At 41.8% G+C, this 21,082-nt stretch overlaps 1 pseudogene across 1 annotated transcript; it reads right to left on the bottom strand.

Moving 5' to 3' along the window:
* Positions 1 to 2,099: 2,099 nt before the first annotated feature.
* On the bottom strand, positions 2,100 to 16,693 carry LOC309655844 (disintegrin and metalloproteinase domain-containing protein 20 pseudogene; annotated as a pseudogene). Its single transcript has one exon. The product of its transcript is annotated as a disintegrin and metalloproteinase domain-containing protein 20 pseudogene (transcript).
* Positions 16,694 to 21,082: the final 4,389 nt, after the last annotated feature.

Genomic DNA, 21,082 nt, shown 5'->3' with positions numbered 1-21,082 from the left:
GATATGGGAACATATGTATATGTATAACTGATTCACTTTGTTATAAAGCAGAAACTAACACACCATTGTAAAGCAATTATACTCCAATAAAGATGTTTAAAAAAAATAAAAAATAAAAAAATTAAAGTGTATTTTAATCTGAAGATAAGCTTTTTGGAAAGGAAACCATTAAAAAAATGGCCTATCTGTATGTGTGTTTTAAGTGCTTGAGTGACATCTGTTGCTCTGGTTTAAAAAAAAAGTCAAATATCATTGTAGTATAAAGTTTCCTATACATCAAAACACAATGCACATCCAATAAAAATAGAACTTGACACCTCAAAAGTAAATCTGCTTACTAAAGTACCACTTCAAAATCATGTAACGCTTTTTTTTAATTTAATTTTTTTCAGTTTTATTGAGATAAATTGACACGTAACATTATATAAGATTAATGTGAACAACATAACAACTGGATATACATATATATTGTGAAATGATTACCACAATAAATTTAGTTAACATTCATCACCTCATACAGTTACAATATTTTTTCCTTGTGTTGAGAACTTTTAAGATCTATAACACTATTAGTAATACTACTTTGCATAACCCCCCAAATCAAAAAGGGTATCAAACTAGAAATTACAAGTTATGTGGCAAGTAATAAAAAAGAAAAAATTTCATATGAAATCTATTATTTAAGATGACAGAAAATAAATATCTGACTTACAAAAAAAAAAAAAAAAAGAACCAAGAGAAAGTATAAAGAGAGAATTAGTCAAAAGAAAAGCTAAGATAAAAGAAATGGAAAACAAACAAACAAAACCAGAAGAATGGATCAATAAAACCGAAAGCTGGTTAGTACAAAGAATCAATTAATAGATTAAGGGAAAAAAATTAATGTTAGGGATGAGGCAGAAAATAAAAAAGTGAAAAAGAAAATAAAAGTGATTATATGAGAATTTCAAGTTATAGTCTATTATAGTAAATAAATTGAACAGCTAGAGAAATTGATGTTTTGGTGATAAAACATAAATGATTATTTAAAAGTTGACATAACAATTACTATGGAAATTGGAAATTTACCATTAAGAAGAAGTAGGCAGTTGGCTGTGACACAGGAGGAAACATTCACGTTAATTGAGCCAAACCATATCTTGCAAAAGTCTAGTGCAGGGGCTTCCCTGGTGGTGCAGTTGTTAAGAACCCTGCCAATGCAAGGGACACGAATGCGATCCCTGGTCTGGGAAGATCCCACATGCCGCAGAGCAACTAAGCCCGCGTGCCACAACTACTGAGCCTGCACTCTAGAGCCCGTGAGCCACAACTACTAAGCCTGCACCTAGAGCCTGTGCTCCGCAACAAGAGAAGCCACGGCAATGACAAGCCTGCCACCACAACAAAAGAATAGTCCACGTCGCCGCAACTAAAGCAACGCACAGCAACGAAGACCCAACGCAGCCAAAAATTAATTAATTAATTAATTAATTATTTAAAAGTCTAGTGCAAAATTTTATTCCTCCTCTATTAAGATCTTCTTGGGGACTATTATATAGGTACTTTTACTGGTTCCTTAAAGGAATTTACCATTTCATGGTTTCAAGAGCCTTTTCCCCAACACTGTATGATCACCGACCTGATATCAACTTCCTTTGACAGTTGTTTGAAGGTTTCTGGAAGAATTTGAGTTCTTATGGCTTGTCCTTTATGTCCTCCCTAGGTGCAAAGCTCTTTACTGTCTACATATGTTGGGTATCCCTCAAACAAAAACAGTATCACTTTTTGTGGAGCCCCAGAGTTGATGCCCAGGGAAAATTTAGAAACCCAAGAGGAAGGATTGGAGTCTAGAGTGATAATGAGAAAACAAGGCAAATTTGAAAAGAAGCGTAAATGAGTAAGTAGTTGGTATTAGAATGGACTGATGGATGGAGAAGCTAGATGTTAAGGGGCAGTTGGAAACTTCTAGGGGATTTCTAAGCAGGGAGAGATGGGAATATAAGCCAACTCCCCCCTCACTGTCCCCCAGAGCCAGGTGAACAAGGGGTGTCCCATGGGTGGCAGCTGCAAAAACCAGGCCACCAGACATAAAAAACTAAGTCACCAGCAGCATGTAAAACTCCCCTCCAGGAGACACTGGTGCACTGGAGCGTAGCAGAGGGAGAACTTTAAGATAGTGCCTGCCCTCCAAGGTCTCTGAAAAGGATTATAGTCAGCCCTTAGATGCATATTTAGTTAGAGGCCTGCCCCTCAGGTCGCAGTCATAATGATTAGCTAATAGGCTTCCTTCACAGAAAGATCAAGCTTTTGGGTCTGTTGCCTTTTGCCGTGTCCTGGGGGTGGTAGCTGTTTAAGAACTCTTTCTCTCTTGGCTACAATCCTGTGGGACCCAAGAGGTTAAGCCCCACTGTCCTCCAGAGCCAGGCAATGTAGAGGTATCTCTTGGCAGCAGCCACAAATATCTGGGTGCCAGACAGAGGGGTATGAGCTCCTTTCTAGGTGACATCAATTATTACAGTCCCATGGGACAGGAACACAAACTCCCCTGGCCTCCAGAGCCAGGCAGTTAAGATGCATGCCTTTGGCAGCAGCCACAAAGATCTGGGCAGCAGACGCATGTAAGAGCTCCCTTCCAGGAGATACTGGTGCTCTGGAGCATGGCAAAGGGAGAGTGCAAAGATGGCACCTGCCAGTCTCTGTCCCTGGAGAGTATTCCAGCAGGCTCCCAGATGTATGTGTTAAATTAGATGCCTGCCCCTCAGGCTGATGCTTTAATATAAGCAGGTGAGCCTCCTTCACTTTATTTATTTTTTATTTTTTTAAAGTTTTATCTATACAATTTTTATTTTATATTTTTTAATTACAATGTTTTCTTCCAAGGTTATTGAGATGTAATTGACATACAGCGCTGTATAAGTGTACAGCATAATGATGTAACTTACATCATGAAATGATTACCACAATAAGTTTAGTAAACATCCATCTCGTAAAGATACAATATTAAACAATTAGAAAAAAATATATTTTCCTTGTAATGAGACCTCGGGATTTACTGTCTTAACGACTTTCATATATAACACACAGCAGTGTTAATTATATTTATCCTGTGGTACACTACATCCCTGTATTTATTTATCATAAAACTGGAAGTTTGTACCTTTTGACTACCTTCATCCCTCCCCGCAACCCTGCCTGCGGTAAGCACAAATCTGATCCCGTTTTCTGTGAGTTTGTTTCTTTGTTTGTCTGTTTATTTTGAGGTATAATTGACCAACAATGCTATTAGTTCCTGGTATATAGCACAGTGATTCCATATTTCTATATATTTCGAAATGATCACCATGATAAGTCTACTTACCATCTGTCACCATGCAAAGACATTACATGATTATTGACTATATACTCCACAGAGTACATGTCATACCCATGACTCATTATTAATTCTGTAACTGGAAGTTTCTACCTCTCAATCTCTCCTCCCCTGCCTCCCCTCTGGCAACCATCTGTTCTCTGTATCTATAACTATGTTTCTATTTTGCTATGTTTGTTCATTTGTCTTGATTTTTATTTATTTTTATTTTTTTGTAAATTAATTTATTGTATTTATTTTTATTTTTGGCTGCATTGGATCTTCGTTGCTGTGGGTGGGCTTTCTCTAGTTGCAGCGGGCAGGGGCTACTCTTCGTTGCAGTGCGTGGGCTTCTCATTGCGATGGCTTCTCTTTGTTGCAGAGCATGGGCTCTAGGCACGCGGGCTTCAATAGCTGTGGCGCGAGGGCTCAGTAGTTGTGGCTTGCAGGCTCTAGAGCGCAGGCTCAGTAGTTGTGGCACCCAGGCTTAGTTGCTCCACGGCATGTGGGATCTTCCCGGACCAGGGATCGAACCCATATCCCCTGCACTGACAGGCAGATCCTTAACCACTGCACCACTAAGGAAGCCCTATCTTGATTTTTAGATTTCACATACAAGTGAAATCATATAGTATTTGTCTTTCTTTGGCTGACTTGTTTCACTAAGCATAATACCCTTTAAGTCCATTCATGTTTGCCACAGATGACAAGATTTCATTCTTTTTTATGGCTAAGTAAAATTTTACTTTATAGATGTATTGTGTGTATATATATATAATACATACCACATATATATAAATACATACATATAAAAATACATATATATATATATATATATATCACATCTTCTTTATCTATTCAACTATGGATAGACTCTTAGGTTGCCCCCTTATCTTGGCTATTGTAAATAATGCTGCAATGAACATTGGGGTACATATCTTTTCAAATTAGTATTTTCATTTTCTCTGGATAAGTAACCAGGAGGGGAACTGCTGGATTGTACAGTAGTTCTATTTTTCACTTTTTGAGGAACCTCCATACTCTTTTCCATAGTGGCTGCACCAATTTACATTCCCACCAACAGTGGACGAGGGTTCCCTTTTCGCCACATCTTGTCAACACCTGTTATTTGTTGTCTTTTTGATGATAGCCATTCTGACAAGTGTGGAATATCCCTAATGATTAGCGATGTTGTACACCTGAAACTAACAGAATGTTATATGTCAATTATACATCAATACAAATTATTTAAAATGCACTGGTGCAAGGGGCAACATCATCTTTAAGGAGTTCAGCTGAGTCTCTCATCTGTAGAACAGTTCGATGATACATCGTCACAGACCAGTGTTTGTTAAGAGCTATGAGGATAATGTATTCTCTCAAGTAACAGAGGTCAGGGGCTGCACTTAAGAGCCTGAAACTAGGGGACCAGAATTAGCATCAAAATTGCCAATATTGGAGGGGCAGCTGAAGTGATTTACCTTTTACCTAAGGACTTTTGAGGTGGTAACAGACAATGTCATTCTAAGACAAAGAGATGAGTAACCGAAGAGAGTGCTGCTTAACATCTATAATCAGAAGAAGGCAAAGTTGGAGGAGCAGGAGACTGAGAATGGTTGTACCAAAAAAAAAAAAAAAAAATAGTGATGCCTGCTCAGTTCATGTGGCAAAGCTAATTTTCAAATACAGAATCTGTTGACTAAAGAGATCGCTGGGTTCCTAGGAGGAAGGACATATCAACATCATGACAAATATATAATGTAGTGATTCTCCCAGTCCTTTCCCCAAGAAACCTACAACCATTTCCTTGGTAGACAATATGATAGGGATAGAGAAACAACTAGAATTGAGAAGAAACAACTAGAATTGTGTTCACCGTGGGAAGGTAGATACAAGCGTCACCATTAAAGACTAAAAGAAGCAGTAGTGGTTGTATGTTTCACATCTCCATTGAAATCACCAATCCATCCTTTACAGGAAACTTATCGATCCAAATGAGTGATTATAGACAACCAACTCTCCCAAGTATAATGTCTTATTGTGGCTGCTATGTCAGATATACTATCATTGCTGGAGGATATTAAAATGGCCTTAGGTGCATAACATGCAGCCATTGATTTGGTAAACTAGTTAATTTCTGTTTGCATCAGAAAAGAGCATCAAAAGAAGGTAGCATTCATGTGGCATGGATAACCATATTTGTATATTTGCCTCCAGGGCCATGTCCACCTTCCTACATCTGGCATAATATTATCTGAACAGATTTAGACTCTCAGAACATACAGAAGACATCATACTGATTCATTATATCAACAGCATCATGCTGATGGGACCAGGCGAACTTGAGTTGGTTAGTTCATTAGAGGTCTTATAAGGAGATATACATTCCAAGGTTAGGAGATACACCTTACAAAGATTCAGGGACAATTCACATTATTGGAGTATTTAGGGTTACAGTGGTATAGGTAATATTCAGGCATACCCCGAGAGTAAAGGCAAATTGCTTCATGGTGCCTTCCCTACCACAAGGAAGGTGATGGCTGATATATATGCTTCTTTGCATTTCTGAAGCAAACATTTCACACCTATGAATACGATGCTGGATGATAATGAAGGTGACCATCTTTGAGTGGGAACACAAGGCAAGAAAGGGCCTTGCTTTCTTGCTAGCCTGTGTAAGCAGAAGCCATAATTTGGGCCATAAAGTCTGGCACAGCTGATGTCTTTGACCCTGTGGGAAACTGGTGGTAGGGGTAAAGAAGTGGTGTGGAATCTGTGGCAGGCCCCAAAGGAGAATCACAACGTAGGCCATAGGGTTTTGAAACAAAGCCATGCCATCAGACTATGGAGAGAGAGCTCTCGGTGCATTGGGGGAACCTGAGCAAAATGAGCTTTTTGTCCATGTGGCCCCATATGAGCATGTGTCCTGAATCATCGAGTATCAGCTAGGTTTCTTTGAGTCTGCCAATCCATAAAATCATATGGATCTGGCAGAAATTCACAGAAAACTCAAAATAGAACATCCAGTACCAAGCTCATACAAGAGGAGAAGATATGTGTACATTGTATGAGCAGGGGTCATCATATCACTCACCATGGTTTCACCAGTCACTTCACTCAGCTTCCATATATGCCCACATGGGGGCTTTGTTCAGTCAGCTAAATGAGGAATAAAATGCCTGACTTTGGTGTATGGATGGGTAGGCTTGGTATGTGGGTTCAAACCAAACATGGAAGATGACTGCATAACATTCCTCTTCAGGGATGACTCTAAAAAGAGAGAAATAACAAAAAATCATATTCTTGGGCAGTTTTATGGCTAGTACCTTTGTCGTCTACCTTATGTGGAAGGTCTCCAAGTAGACTACTTCAGGTGGCTAAGAGCCTTGTGAGCTGGTCAGGGCCTGAAATAAAAAGGACTAGAGTGTCAGAGAAAAGGTGTTCTAGGGTAGAGCTATGTGGCTGCTCATATAGCTGCAATCAGGAAGTGTGAAGGTTTTCTTTTTTAAGTATAGTTGATTTACAATACTGTGTTAGTTTCAGTTGTATAGCAAAATGATTCAGATATATATCACTATATATCTCTATACGTATCTATCTATCTATCTCTATATGGTGCAGATTATTTTCCATTATAGGTTCTTAGAAGATATTGAACAGAGTTACCTGTACTATACAGTAAATCCCTTTTGCTTATCTATTTTGTGTACAGTAGTTTGTATCTGTTAATCCCATACTCCTAATTTATCCTTCCACTCCCTCCCTTCCCCCTTTGGTAACCATACGTTTGCTTTCTATGTCTGTTAGTCTGTTTCTGTTTGCCATATAGATTCATTTGTATTATTTTTTAGACTCCACATGTTAGTGATATCATATAATATTTGTCTTTTTCTGCCTGACTTACTTCACTTAGTATAATATTATCTAGGTCAATCCATGTTGCGGCAAATGGCAATATTTCACTTTTTATGGCTGAGTACTATTCCAGTGTATACACGTACCACAGTTTGTTTGTTTTTTAATCTTTTGGCCATGCCACACAACATGTGGGATCTTAGTTCCCCTAACAGGGGTCGAACCCGTGACCCCTGCACTGGCAGAGCAGAGTCTTAACCCCTGGACCACTAGGGAAGTCCCATGTACCATATCTTCTTAAACCAATCATCTGTAGATGGGCATGTGGGTTGTTTCCATGTCTTGGCTATTGTAAATAGTGCTGCTATGAACATTGGGGTGCGTGTATATTTTTGAATTAGTGTTTTCATTTTTTTTGGATATATACCCAGGAGTGGAATTGCTGAATCTTATGGTAGTTCTATTTTTAGCTTTTTAAGGAAACTTCATACTGTTTTCCATGGTGACTGCACCAATTTACATGCCCACCAACAATGTAAAAGGGTTCCCTTTCCCCCACATCCTCTCCAGCATTTATCATTTGTAGACTTTTTAATGATGGCCATTCTGACAGTTGTGAGACGATACCTCATTGTGGTTTTGATTTGCATTTCTCTAATAATTAGCGAGGTTGAGCATCTTTTCATGTGCCTGTTGGCCATCTGTATGTCTTCTTTGGAAAAATGTCCATGTAGGTCTTCTGCCCATTTTTGATTGGATTTTTGTAGCACAGCTTCATGCCTATCAAGAAGCTTCCATCCTGGAAAAGGCCCTGAGCAACCAGGCAGACAAAATGACTCAGCCAATCAACATTAGACAATCTTCACCATTGACCACCACAGAACTGGCACAATGGGCACATGAACAGAGTGGCTATGGTGGCAGAGGTAGTGGCTACAGTGAGCTCAATAGCATGAACTCCCACTTGCCAAGAAAGTCAGTCCAGGTACTACCGTCTCTAGATGTCCAACTTGCCAACAACAAAGATCATTGCTGAAGTCCTGAGAAGTCACTATTTCTCAAGAAGACCTAGCAGCTAACTGGTGGGAAGTCAACTACCGTGGGCCCCTTCCAATCTGCAAGGACCAGCGTTTGGCCCTCGCAAGAATAGATAGCAATTCTAGATGTGATAAGTAGCCTTTTGTGCCTGCAGAGCCACAGCCAGCACGAGTATTGGGGGCTTGCTTATGAAATGTGTGATCTTTAACCATGGAATCCCACGTGGCTTAGGATGTGAACAGAGACCTCAGCCTTCAGTGAATGAGGTAAAGGAATGGGCCCATCCCAATGGAATCCATTGTTTGCATCACATCAAATATTCACTGGCAACCACCCGCACACTGCACTGCAATGACCTACTGAAGGCACAGCGGAAACATCAGCTCAGAAACAATATCCTGGAAGGATAGAGTGCCATCCTTCAGGGTACAGTGTGTATGTTCAATCAAAGACTGCTACATGGTACTGTATATCCATTATGAGGAATATATGGGATCGGGAAGCAAGGAGTAGAAGTTGGGTGGCCCTACTTACCATGACTCTTAATGATCCACTGGTGGTTTTTCTGCTTGCCCTCCCAGCAACTGTGTGTGCTCCAGGGCTCTAGGTAGGTCTTGGTCCACAAAGAATGCACCTTTGCCAGGGACACAGCATGAATGGCATGGAACTACAAGGTACAGCGGCCATCAAGGCCCCTCAGACACCATATGTCCAAGGACTAGCTTGTGAGAGCAGGAGTCACCATTACGGATGGAGTCATTGACCCGGAGTTGCAGGGGAGTTAAGGCTGCTATTCCTCAGTAGAGGCTTGGAGGATTACCTGTGGAACCCAGGTGATACTCTTGCCAGACTGCTGGAACTCCCTTGCTTGGGCAAAGGTAACTGGAATGGACTTGTGCAACAATCTTGGCCTGAGAGGTCTCAGACTCCTCGAGGATAAAGATGCAAAATTTTTAAACAAACAATAAAGAGAGTCCCCTGTTTTCCCCGTATGTTCTATTCTGCCCCACCTACTTTCTCCTTTCTTATACTCATACCCCATGAGTATCTAAAACTACCACAAGGATTGCAGAAACAGTTCTCAGTAATGGTGTTCTGTTGGTTATCGGGACTCCTCCGAGGGGCAAGATAACAGGAAAGTGCCTCATGCACTCGTCTTCGTTAAACGTGAAACTGCTGCTAAAGTTAAAATATAGGACAGTTCCTCCAATTCTTCCTCTTACAGAAACCCTGAGCCTGCTTCAGTTGTGAAGCCACCTGGTCTGCTGTTGTTCTCTGTTATGCCTCTACTTAGTGAAGGCTTTACCCTCTATTGGAGTCACAGAAATCTTTTAAAAAAAAAAAGTTGGTGCCATTGCTTGGGAGAGGGCGGAAAATTTTCCAGCACTGCCTGGTGGGGTCAAAAACAGAACCGATCAAAGAACCCTAATTTTCTTTGGTGTGGAGGTAAGTCCTCCTCCTCTTCTCATTTTTTTTTGTTTTGTTTTTGGTTTGTTTGTTTGTTTCTTCACAGTTGGAGTTGCAGGGCCATGAATCTCTTGAAGGTCAAATTTTGTCAGACTGAGGTCAGTAATTTTCTTCTGCTTTCTGGAGAACTTTGGACAAGCAGAGAATTAGGCATTTTTCCTGAGATAGGTCATGTCCCTGCTTCTACCTCAGACTTCTTTTACCAGAGCAAACTCCTCTTTTACCCAAACTGCTGGTCAGATTTGCTCTAGAAATATGGTCTGCCAGAAAGATCCTTACTCTATTAATTTCTTCTCGAAGTTGCATGGTTTCATTGAGTACGATCTCAAACTGTAGTGGCCCTTTGGTTTCTTGGGCATGTCAGACTTGTGAGTGTGGCACCTTAGAAGAAAGGGCATTAGAATAGCCATCACACCATGGGCAGTCTACCTCAGTTTGAGGTAGGAGATAGATGGGCCCCTGGGCTGCACAGGTGGTGTTTGTCAAGTGGAGTAAAAGTGAAGCTTTGTTCTCCCCAAGACACTCCAAGGACAAAGCTAGTGGCAGAAGCTGAGCTCTGCTGAAGTAAAGAGATAAGATGACCACTCCTGAGGTCAAGGAAAACTTCCCTGTCTGCACATGCGCAGGAAGGCTTCTTGGGGTCAAAAAGAGAGGGGCGCCACCCCCTAATAATCTGTGGAGATAGCCCCACGGGCCTCTGTGGTGGGATCCATCTTAGCAAAATGTTGCACGTGCATGTTGGGGAGGGTCCTAGGGCAGGTCAGGTGTGAAAAAAGCAACAAGATGATTGACCAAAGGTAAAAAAAGACCCGGAAGAACCATCCTATATAAGTGATTTAAATCACCTCTTTCCTGTGCTCCTCATCATTAGATTAGAGAGGACACCGTTTCTCTCCTTTCTCTCTGGGTGTGTATTTCTGCCTTGCTTCAGTATTAAGTAAACAAACTGTTTCTCCAGGTGCTCTCCCACTTATTGAGCTGTGTCTCTAATAATAAACTTTGTACCTGTATTTGCAGTTTTTGCTTCCTTGAAACATTCTTGCTTTCAAATGGGGGCAAGAGCCATGGGGACTTTGCTTCTAGCCTCTAGCCCCTGGTGGTCTAGTGGTTAGGATTCCTGGTTTTTCACCCAGGCTACCCAAGTTCAATTCCTGGGCAGGGAACTAAGATCCCTCTTCCAGACAGCTCACTGCTGTCTCTCTGAGATCAAGTTGGTAAAAAGAAGCCAAGAAAAGAAAGATTTTGAACAGATTCTAATATTCTGTGACCCGTAGTATACAACTTTCACGTTGCTTCTTCCTGTCCCAGAGACCTTGTCTTTCTATGTCTACTTATGTTTGTGGGTCTCACAAGCCCACTCCTTTCTCACCTTCCTCCTATCCTCACCCCTGTTTTCCTTTCTGCCCCCTTGATTCTCTTCTTCACCTTCTGGTGCTCCCACTTACCTTTGTTCTGAAACTTCACCCTTTCTTGATATGCCATAGTCCTAGCAATAGGGAAAAAAAATCTTCTAAGGCTACCCCTGAGCGTGTCTTCCCTTACTTGACTGGGAATAATCCAACCACGTTAACTTGGCTGTAATGATTCAGTCTCACATATCTGGCACCAATTAGAAACTGCTTTTAAGGCATACCCATGTTGGACCTTAACACGAGACAGCCACCTTTTAAAAGTATGGCCTATACCTGAAATATCAAATGTTGTTTAGAAACATAAAATAGACTGAAGATCACACTCATCCCCAGGGTAAAACACTTAGGTCAAGATTTTGGAGATAGCCTGGTAACCAAAGAGAAAACATACACAATTGAGTGTATGGTACTACAAGTTAAACACCTTGAGGGAAACAAAAGGTCCTTCACCAGTGCAAAAAGACCAATAAGGATATGAGTAGATATCAGAAAAATAGAAATAGAGAAAAAAAGCTACAGGGGCCACAGTTTTCACCTTTTGGCAAATGGACTGCTAATTTGAAACAAAATCACCCCGCCCACACACCCCGACCCACAGGAAGAAAGATACTTTGTTTTCATCAGGTGCCTTTGGATCAAGGAGAAGTAACCATGTTAGTAAATGGTCATCCAACTTCGATTTTAATAGATATTGTTGCAAAGAGCGAATGCAGTAACATATGTTTGACAAGGGTATAGTAAACTGGGTCTCAGACCTGTCAAGGATGAAGATCCAGATTACTCTACTGGATAAACTCTGTGGACAAGAAATGCTGCCAAAGAGAACGCTATAAAAGTTGGACAAATTAAAATGTCACAGGGTGGCAAGACCATTGATTCTCTACTGCTGCATCCTTCCTCTTCCCTTAGGTAGCTACCCTCATCTGGACTCCATATTTAGAAAGGGATTTGATCCAAGGTCTGAGACATTTTAATAGCATGAATATAACACATCTTACTTATGAGACCCGCTTCTAATACTCTCTGATGAAACGATTGCTTCCTGTTTCCTTTTATGTAAGTTTTTGTTCCTGTACATATTATACATCAGGCACGCAGTTGCATCCTGCACTTTATAGACAGGCTGTGCTTAGGCAATTCCTAGGATTTTAAATGTGAGATGATATGACATTAATAACTAGGGCCCATAAGAAGTGATAAATCAGTGATCAATGGCTCCTTGTGTGATGGTTTTACAATAAAAGATATCAAATGCCAAAGTCCTTATACTTGGAATACTTCTGTTTTAGCACTACCCAAGATAATAATGAGAATAATGAGAATGAAAGAGTCAGCATTTATTAAGTGCCTAACATATTCCAGGCCCTTCTTAGGGCCTTTCTTTGAACCATCACAAAACCCCAGAAAAGTACATTTCATCTCTCAGTGTAACATGTCAGATATAACCTTGATCCTCTGAAAGCCTATGACTTTGGGCAAGATCACATACTTAGCAGGTTGTTGAACTACTGTTGATATTCATGCACTTATGACACAAAATTTTTGATCTTCCTACTGTATCTGTCAAGGTGTCTTTTATGCTATCTTTTATGTTAGGCTTATTTAACACTAGCAAAAACATGAACCAATAACACAAATCTAGTACATAATCAACTAAAGGAAAGTCTAATAAAGTATTAAACAAGTGCGTACCAGTTCAAACAAGGAGTGATACAGGCATATCTGTGAAACTTTAGTATGCACAACATAAATAAGTATAGGTCCTCTTGTTGGTGAATCTAACAGTTCACACTATCGTCTACAGGAGTAGTAAGACTATGACTAGATATAACATATTAAATGCATTTAAACACACAGACCCTTTTTAAATTGCCAAGTCATTTTATTTCAAGATAACAACTTGGGAAGAACTATAGAATTATGTAACTAATCCTGTAAGAGTGATTATCGATCATTTCTTCCAGTAAGTGCCAAAGTAATTTTCTCCATTTTGTGTGTTCCAGTTTGTATTTACTTGGGTTCAAGGGATAATTTTTTCCAACAGTTTATTTTTCATTTTCCGTAATATCTTTCACATAGTAAAAGGCACCTATAACCGCTGAAAGCAAAAGAAGGAAAAGACGAAGAAGCAGTAGAGCTGTTCCTCTGTTTATATTCATTAGTAGCCTGGCTCGAATACCTGTTTCTCCGTCAGGTGGGGGGCCACTATCTACACTGCCACCTGGTCCTCTCTCGCTACAATTTGGTGGTTTCCAACCTCGCTGACAGTGACAATGTCTTTGGTTGTTGCATACCCCTCTGTAAGTGCACATCTTGACATCACAGTCAAAACCCATGTCTTGAAAAAAAGTACAATTTTGGTCCTTACAGTATGATCCTGGGCCACATGATGCACCATCCACTACAAGTCCCATTTCTGGTGAGTCTGTCCCAAAGTGGGCATCATACCCAAAGCAGCTTTCTGGTTTAATATCTTGTACTACCATATGATGAAATGTAGTATGCTCCCCACCACCAGGAAGTTCCTCCACATTAGCACAGTGCAGCATTCCACACAGAACATCATCTTGTTCACATTTTACAGGTTTTCCTCCTCCTCGAAGCAACCTCACACCACAGTTCCCAAATCGGTCACCTATGATATTCAATGTTTTATAGCATGCTGGTGCAGCATCTTTTACTTTATAGCCAAAGAGGGCTTGACACTGCATATCACGGTCACTACAGTTTCCCTTCACACAAACAGCTAATGGCGAACATGGGGTTCCATCCTGGATATAAGTGTCAGCTGGACAAACATGCGTTGTCCCGTTACAGTATTCTGGTAGATCACAAATACCAAGAGTATCTCTGCAAAGAGTTCCAGGTTGAGCATATTTACAGTTCCAGCAGCAACCTCCATAATTGCAAGTACTGCCAAGGCTAAGGGTACAATTGGTATTGCAACATAGATCCTGACTACAGTCTTTTAAGGTGCCACAGTCACATTCTTCCCTCTCATCTTGGATCTTGTCACCACAACGAGCAGCTACATAAGGAAAATTACGGTATGGTACATTTGGTATACTCAAACAAGGATCCCACATAGAAACCCGTTGATGCAGTTTGCTATATGTACAATTGCTCATCATATCTAGAAGACCAGGCTCAGGAGCCATGATGCAGTGATCTCTTCGAAAACAGTGACAACCTGGACCATCGTGTACACAGCCCATAACATGACCTATTGCATGTGCTGCAACAGTTGAAGCTAAAAATATGTGATAATTTGAAACAAATACAAAAGATGCTCCCCAATTGGGGTTGCATATTCCTTCTTGGCTGCTATAATATGAGGACCCAGCGATTTTATGTCCTGTGAAAAGCATTGAAGTATCATGAGGAATTTGTGAATACCATCCCCACAATTTCCATAAACCAAATTGAGATACTGCAGCTTCAGCACTAGGCCAACTATATAAATCCATCTTATCCATGCCATCCCATATGCACATAAGACGAATCAAAACCTGAAGTTGACCCTGGTAGAAAATGCTATGCAATATGTTGTTTATAATCACTACATTCTCTATTATACGTGTATGATTAGAGTTCTGAACAACTAATGAGTTAGAAACTGTGTAGTGAAGTTTTAAGTATTTCCTATGCGGCCACCACAAATACACAGGAGCTGCTCTAGGCATCTCAGCAATCATAGCCTCCTCATATGCTTGATTTGTATCTTTCCTTTCAATCTTACATTTTGCATCCTCTGCTGGTGTTTTTTGTGACACAAGCTGAGAAATCACATGCTCGAATTTGGAAGAAGCCTCCAGTGGTTTGATTTCGTAAGTGAAGTCATCCACCTGCAGCATGCCACGCAGACCCCCATAGCAGGTGTCCAGTGTGCCCATGGACCCAGGAACCCCTTCCAGGTAGCTAAAGTAGTAACAGTCTCGGGGGATAAAAGGGTAGTCCTCCTGCATGGTGCCTTGGTCGTTATCAGTGATAACAGGAAAATGTCTGGGCAGCAAGCTCTTCTTGACTCTCATGTGAAGCACGTGTCTTTGGCCACTGAAGCGAACCTTGTAGGAGAGCTGACCTTGTGTTGTGGCTCCACGCACTCTGTGGGACACCTTCCTGGGGATCACAATTTCAGAGGAAGTAAAGCGCCAACCTGGGGGGTCATGGGAGCAGCAGGTCGGAAACAGGAGTAGCCAGAGCAGAGGCAGCCAGAGATCACCTGCCAGGTGGGCCTGGGCCCAGGCAGGCCCCATGAGTGAGGAAGCCTGTGATCAAAGAAATGCACTCCAGCGGGAGGCAGGCAAGACTGTCCCTGGAACAGCAACTCCTAAACAGCAGTCTAGTCCTGAGGAGACCAGAGAGGGGCTGGAGGCTGGACATCCCCAGAGAGGTGGAGGAGGGAGGGGGAAGCTCTTACATAACAATGGTGTATTCATGAGGGGGAGGGGCTGTGCTAAGTGATCCTGGGGATCCTGGCACAGGGCTCTTAGAGAGGAGGAAACATGGGAGAAATTAGGAAAAATGGAGTGTATATCTTGGGCTGAGTGGTTCCACGGTCTCTTGGAGAAGTCACAGGGGAAGAATCAGTGGGTTTGGTATAGTTTTAAGACAGTGATTGACTTTTCTTTCCTGAAACCAAAATGAGACAAGGTTCAATTTGTAATTAAGAAATTACAAAATGGAGAGGAGAATGGAAGCTTCTTTTCTGTAAGAATTTTGAGGAGAGAATCAGATTCTCTCATACTTTATAAAAATGGAATGTGTTGGGGGTGATTAACGGAAAAAAAGAATAAATAAATAGTGTCATGAGTAGAAAAGGTAAGGTGGATAATAATAGTTTCTAATAAAGTTAAACTTATAGTTGCCGTACGTCTCAGTGATTCTAGGCATAGGACGTTCCCCACAGCGATTCGTATGTGGAATTCATAGCAGCATTATTCACAAGTTTATTCCACAGACTGGAAACAAACAACCAGTACTGAATAGATGAATGGCAAACAAACTGGCATATTCATTCAGTGGGATAATCCTCAGTAAATCTGAACAAGTTTCTGATATGTGTAAGAACATGGATGTATCTATCTCATAGATATTATGATGATAGAAAGAAATCAGACCAAAGAAACTTCATATAGGACTTCATTTGTATGAAGTTCTGGAATAGTCCAAAATAATATAGGGGAATAGAATTTAAATCACTGTTTTCCTGATGTGAGGGAATGGAGGGATGGAGGGAACTTTCTGGAGTGATGGGAAACTTCTGAATCTTGATTGGGGCGTGCTCAAGATGAACGTTTGAAATCCTCACCCCCAAGGTGGTGGTATTAGCGGGTGGGGTCTTTGGGAGGTGATTAGTGCTTTTATAAAAGAGGCCTCAGAGAGATCCTTCACCCCTTTTGCCCTGTGTGGTTACAGTGAGAAGGTGTCATTTATGAGCCAGGAAGTGGTTCTCACCAGACACTAAATCTGCTGGTGCCTTTATCTTGGACTTACTGGCCTCCAGAACTGAGAAATAAAGTTCTCTTATGTATAAGTCACCCAGTCTATGGTGTTTTGCTGTCTCAACATAATATAACATAAAATTGGTTCCTGGAGGGCTTCCCTGGTGGCGCAGTGGTTGAGAATCTGCCTGCGAATGCAGGGGACACGGGTTCGAGCCCTGGTCTGGGAAGATCCCACATGCCGCGGAGCAACTGGGCCCGTGAGCCACAACTACTGAGCCTGAGCGTCTGGAGCCTCTGCTCCACAACAAGAGAGGCCGCGATAGTGAGAGACCCGCGCACCGCGATGAAGAGTGGCCCCCACTCGCCGCAACTGGAGAAAGCCCTCACACAGAAACGAAGACCCAACACAGCCAAAAATAAACATAATAAATAAATAATAAATAAAAATTAACAAAAAAATGCAAAAAAAAAAAAAAATTGGTTCCTGGAGGTACTGTTGTAGGTAACAGTTACCTGAAGTTGTGTGAATGGCATGGAACTAGGTATTGGATAGAGATTGGGAGAGTTTTGAGCGGCAGACTAGAAAGCCTACAGTGCTGTGGACAGACTCTTGGTGACAGCCTAGAAAGAAAAAAGAAAAGTTGCATAGAAAACCCCCAGTCTCCTTAGAAAATACCTTAGAAAATACCTAAGTAATCTTGAACAGATTGGTAGGATATGGACTGGAAAGGCCATCCTAATGAGGCAGAAATGGGGATTATGTTATTGGACAATGGAGGAAAAGCCATTTGTTATCAAGTAGCAAAGAAATTGGCTGGAGTGGGTTTGGCTGGAGTGGGTTCATGTCCTAGTGTTTTGTGGAATGTAGAACTTTAGAGCATAAGTTGGATATTTAGCTGGGGAAATATCTCAGCAAAGTGTTGAAGGAGTGGCTGGTTTATTTCCTTTTGCTATAAGCTTCTAGTAAAATGTAGGACGAGAAAAGTGATTTAAAGATGGAATTGTTCATCAAAGAACAGTGGAACTTAAAAGATTTGGAAAATTCCCAGGCCATCCATATAGAAAAGACAGAGAAAGCATGGTCTGAATAGAACACTAAGGATGTGGTCAAGCAAACCACTTGATAAGATTAGTAAGTCATCTCCACAAGTCAGGAGCTATGAACAAGACAATAGCAGAATCACCCCCTTGCTCCACAGGGTGATCCAGAGATCATCAGATCAATTTCAAAGGAGGGGTCTCCAGTGCCTTCAGGACCTTTTCATGCCTTATCAGAGGCATGACAGAGTTGCCACACACTTGGGTTCCATTCCCAGCACTCCACAGCACAGGCAACAGTAGCCACTCCTCTAGAAGGCACAGGCAGCAGGCTTTGGCAGTGTCCACGCTGGGCAGTCTCCATTGGTGTGCAAATTCCACCCAGATTTTGAAGGATGGATATTACTGGAGCTGAGGGTCTATGACCCTGGAGAGGCGGCTACCTTAGAGAGCACACACTAGGGTAGTACCCAGCAGAGCCATGGGGGCAGGTCACTTCCAGGATCCCAGACTAGTAGAACTATTGCACATTATTTAAGCCTGGGGAGCCACAGGCATATGACTTCAGTCCATGAAAACTACAGTGTGGGCTGTGCTCAGCAAAACCATGGGGCAGGCCTCCAGGAGTCTTGGGTGTCCAACCCAGAACTGCCACCCCAGTGTGTCTGGAAGGCAGAACCTCCACTCCAATGGATCCGGAAGTGAAACAAAATCCCCAGTGTGCCTAGAGGGAAGAACATGGAGCCAAAGAGGATTAATTATTCTCTTGCCTTAAGATTTTGGACATACTTGGGACTGGTCGCTCCTTTCTTCTTTCCTATTTCTCCCTTTTGGAATGAGAGTGTCTATCCTGTGCCTGTCCCACCATTGTATTTTAGAAGCATATAACTTGTGTGACTTCTTTTTTTTTTTTTTTTAAAGATGTTTTCTGGCTTTATTTATTTATTTATTTATTTTTGGCTGTGTTGGGTCTTCGTTTCTGTGTGAAGGCTTTCTCTAGTTGCGGCAAGCGGGGGCCACTCTTCATCGCGGTGTGTGGGCCTCTCACTATCGCAGCCTCTCTTGCTGCGGAGCACAGGCTCCAGACGCGCAGGCTCAGTAGTTGTGGCTCACGGGCCTAGTTGCTCCGTGGCATGTGGGATCTTCCCAGACCAGGGCTCGAACCCGTGTCCACTGCATTGGCAGGCAGATTCTCAACCACTGCGGCACCAGGGAAGCCCTAACTTGTGTGACTTCTTTAAAAAATTATTCAGGGAGTTCCCTGGTGGCCTAGTGGTTAGGATTCTGGGAATTCACTGCTGTTGCCTGGGTTCAATCCCTAGTCAGGGAACTGAGATCCCAGAAGCCACATAGCATGGTGAAAAAAATTGTTCAGAAATATCCCTATATAATTGAAAGATAAAGATTGAGGCTTTGGGGAGTACCTTCAAGATGGAGGAGGAGTAAAACGTGGAGATCACCTTCTTGCCCACAAATACATCAAAAATACATCTACATGTGGAGCAACTCCTACAGAACATCTGCTGAACACTGGCAGAAGACCTCAGACTTCCCAAAAGGCAAGAAACTCCCCCACGTACCTGGTCATGTGGCTGACATGGTCTTTGTGCTCCGGCCGGGTGTCAGGCCGGAGCCTCTGAGTTGGGAGAGACGAGTTCAAGACATTGGATCACCACAGACCTCCTGGCCACACTTAATATCAATCAGTGAGAGCTCTCCCAGAGATCTCTGTCTCAACGCTAAGACCCAGCTCCACTCAAGGACCAGCAAGCTACAGTGCTGGACACCCCATGCCAAACAACTAGCAAGATAGGAATACAACCCCACCCATTAGCAGAGAGGCTGCCTAAAATCATAATGAGTTCACAGACACCCCAAAACACACCACTGGATGCGGTCCTGTGTACCAGAAAGACAAGATCCAGGCTCATCCACAAGAACACAGGCACCAGTCCCCTCCACCAAGAAGCCTACACAAGCCACTGAAACAACCTTACCCACTGGAGGCAGACACCAAAAACAATGGGAACTAGGAACATGCAGCCTGCAAAAAGGAGACACCAAACACAGTAAGTTAAGCAAATGAGAAGACAGAGGAATATGCAGCAGACGAAGGTAAAAGTAAAAACCCACCAGATGGGCTTCCCTGGTGGCACAGTGGTTGAGAATCTGCCTGCCAATGCAGGGGACACGGGTTCGAGCCCTGGTCCAGGAAGATCCCACATGCCACGGAGCAACTAGGCCCGTGAGCCGCAATTACTGAGCCTGCGCGTCTGGAGCCTGTGCTCCACAACAAGAGAGGCTGCGATAATGAGAGGCCCGTGCACCGCGATGAAGCGTGGCCCCCACTTGCCGCAACTAGAGAAAGCCCTCGCACAGAAAGGAAGACCCAACACAGCCATAAATAAATAAATAAATAAAACCTTTAAAAAAACAAAAAACAAAACGAAACAAAACACAAAAAAACCCACCAGATGAAACAAATGAAGAGGAGATAGGCAGTCTACCTGAAAAAGAATTCAGAGTAATGGTAGTAAAGATGATCCGAAATCTTGGAAATAGAATAGAGAAAATACAAGAAACGTTTAACAAGGACCTAGAAGAAGAAAAAAACCAAACAAACAATGATGAAAAACACAATAAATGAAATTTAAAATTCTCTAGAAGGAATCAATAGCAGAATAACTGAGGCAGAAGAACAGATAAGTGGCCTGGAAGATAAAATAGAGGAAATAACTACGGCAGAGCAGAATAAAGAAAAAAGAATGAAAAGAATTGAGGACAGTCTCAGAGACCTCTAGGAGAACATTAAATGCACCAACATTTGAATTATAGGGGTCCCAGAAGAAGAAGGGAAAAACAAAGGGAATGAGAAAATATTTGAAGAGATTATAGTTGAAAACTTCCCAAATATGGGAAAGGAAAGAGTCAATCAGGTCCAGGAAGCACAGAGGGTCCTATACAGGATAAATCCAAGGAGAAACATGCCACGACACATATTAATCAATGTATCAAAAATTAAATACAAAGAAAAAATATTAAAAGCAGCAAGGGAAAAGCAAAAAATAGCATACAAGGGAATCCCTATAAGGTTAACAGCTGATCTTTAGCAGAAACTGTACAAGCCAGAAGGGAGTGGCAGGACATATTTAAAGTGATGAAAGGGAAAAACCTACAACCAAGATTGCTCTACCCAGCAAGGATCTCATTCAGATTTGATGGAGAAATTAAAATCTTTACAGACAAGCGAAAGCTAAGAGAATTGAGCACCACCAAACCAGCTTTACAACAAATGCTAAAGGAACTTCTTTAGGCAGGAAACACAAGAGAAGGAAAAGACCTACAATAACAAACCCCCCAAAATTAAGAAAATGCTAATAGGAACATACATATCGATAATTACCTTAAATATAAAAGGATTAAATAATCCAACCAAAAGACATAGACTGGCTGAATGGGTACAAAAACAAGAACTGTATATATGCTGTCTACAAAAG

The sequence above is a fragment of the Balaenoptera physalus genome, assembly GCF_965194825.1.
Source record: "Balaenoptera physalus genome assembly, chromosome: 2".
Taxonomy (NCBI): domain Eukaryota; kingdom Metazoa; phylum Chordata; class Mammalia; order Artiodactyla; family Balaenopteridae; genus Balaenoptera; species Balaenoptera physalus.
Note: the sequence above shows the minus strand (reverse complement) of the source record. Positions and strands in the feature narration are given on the sequence as shown.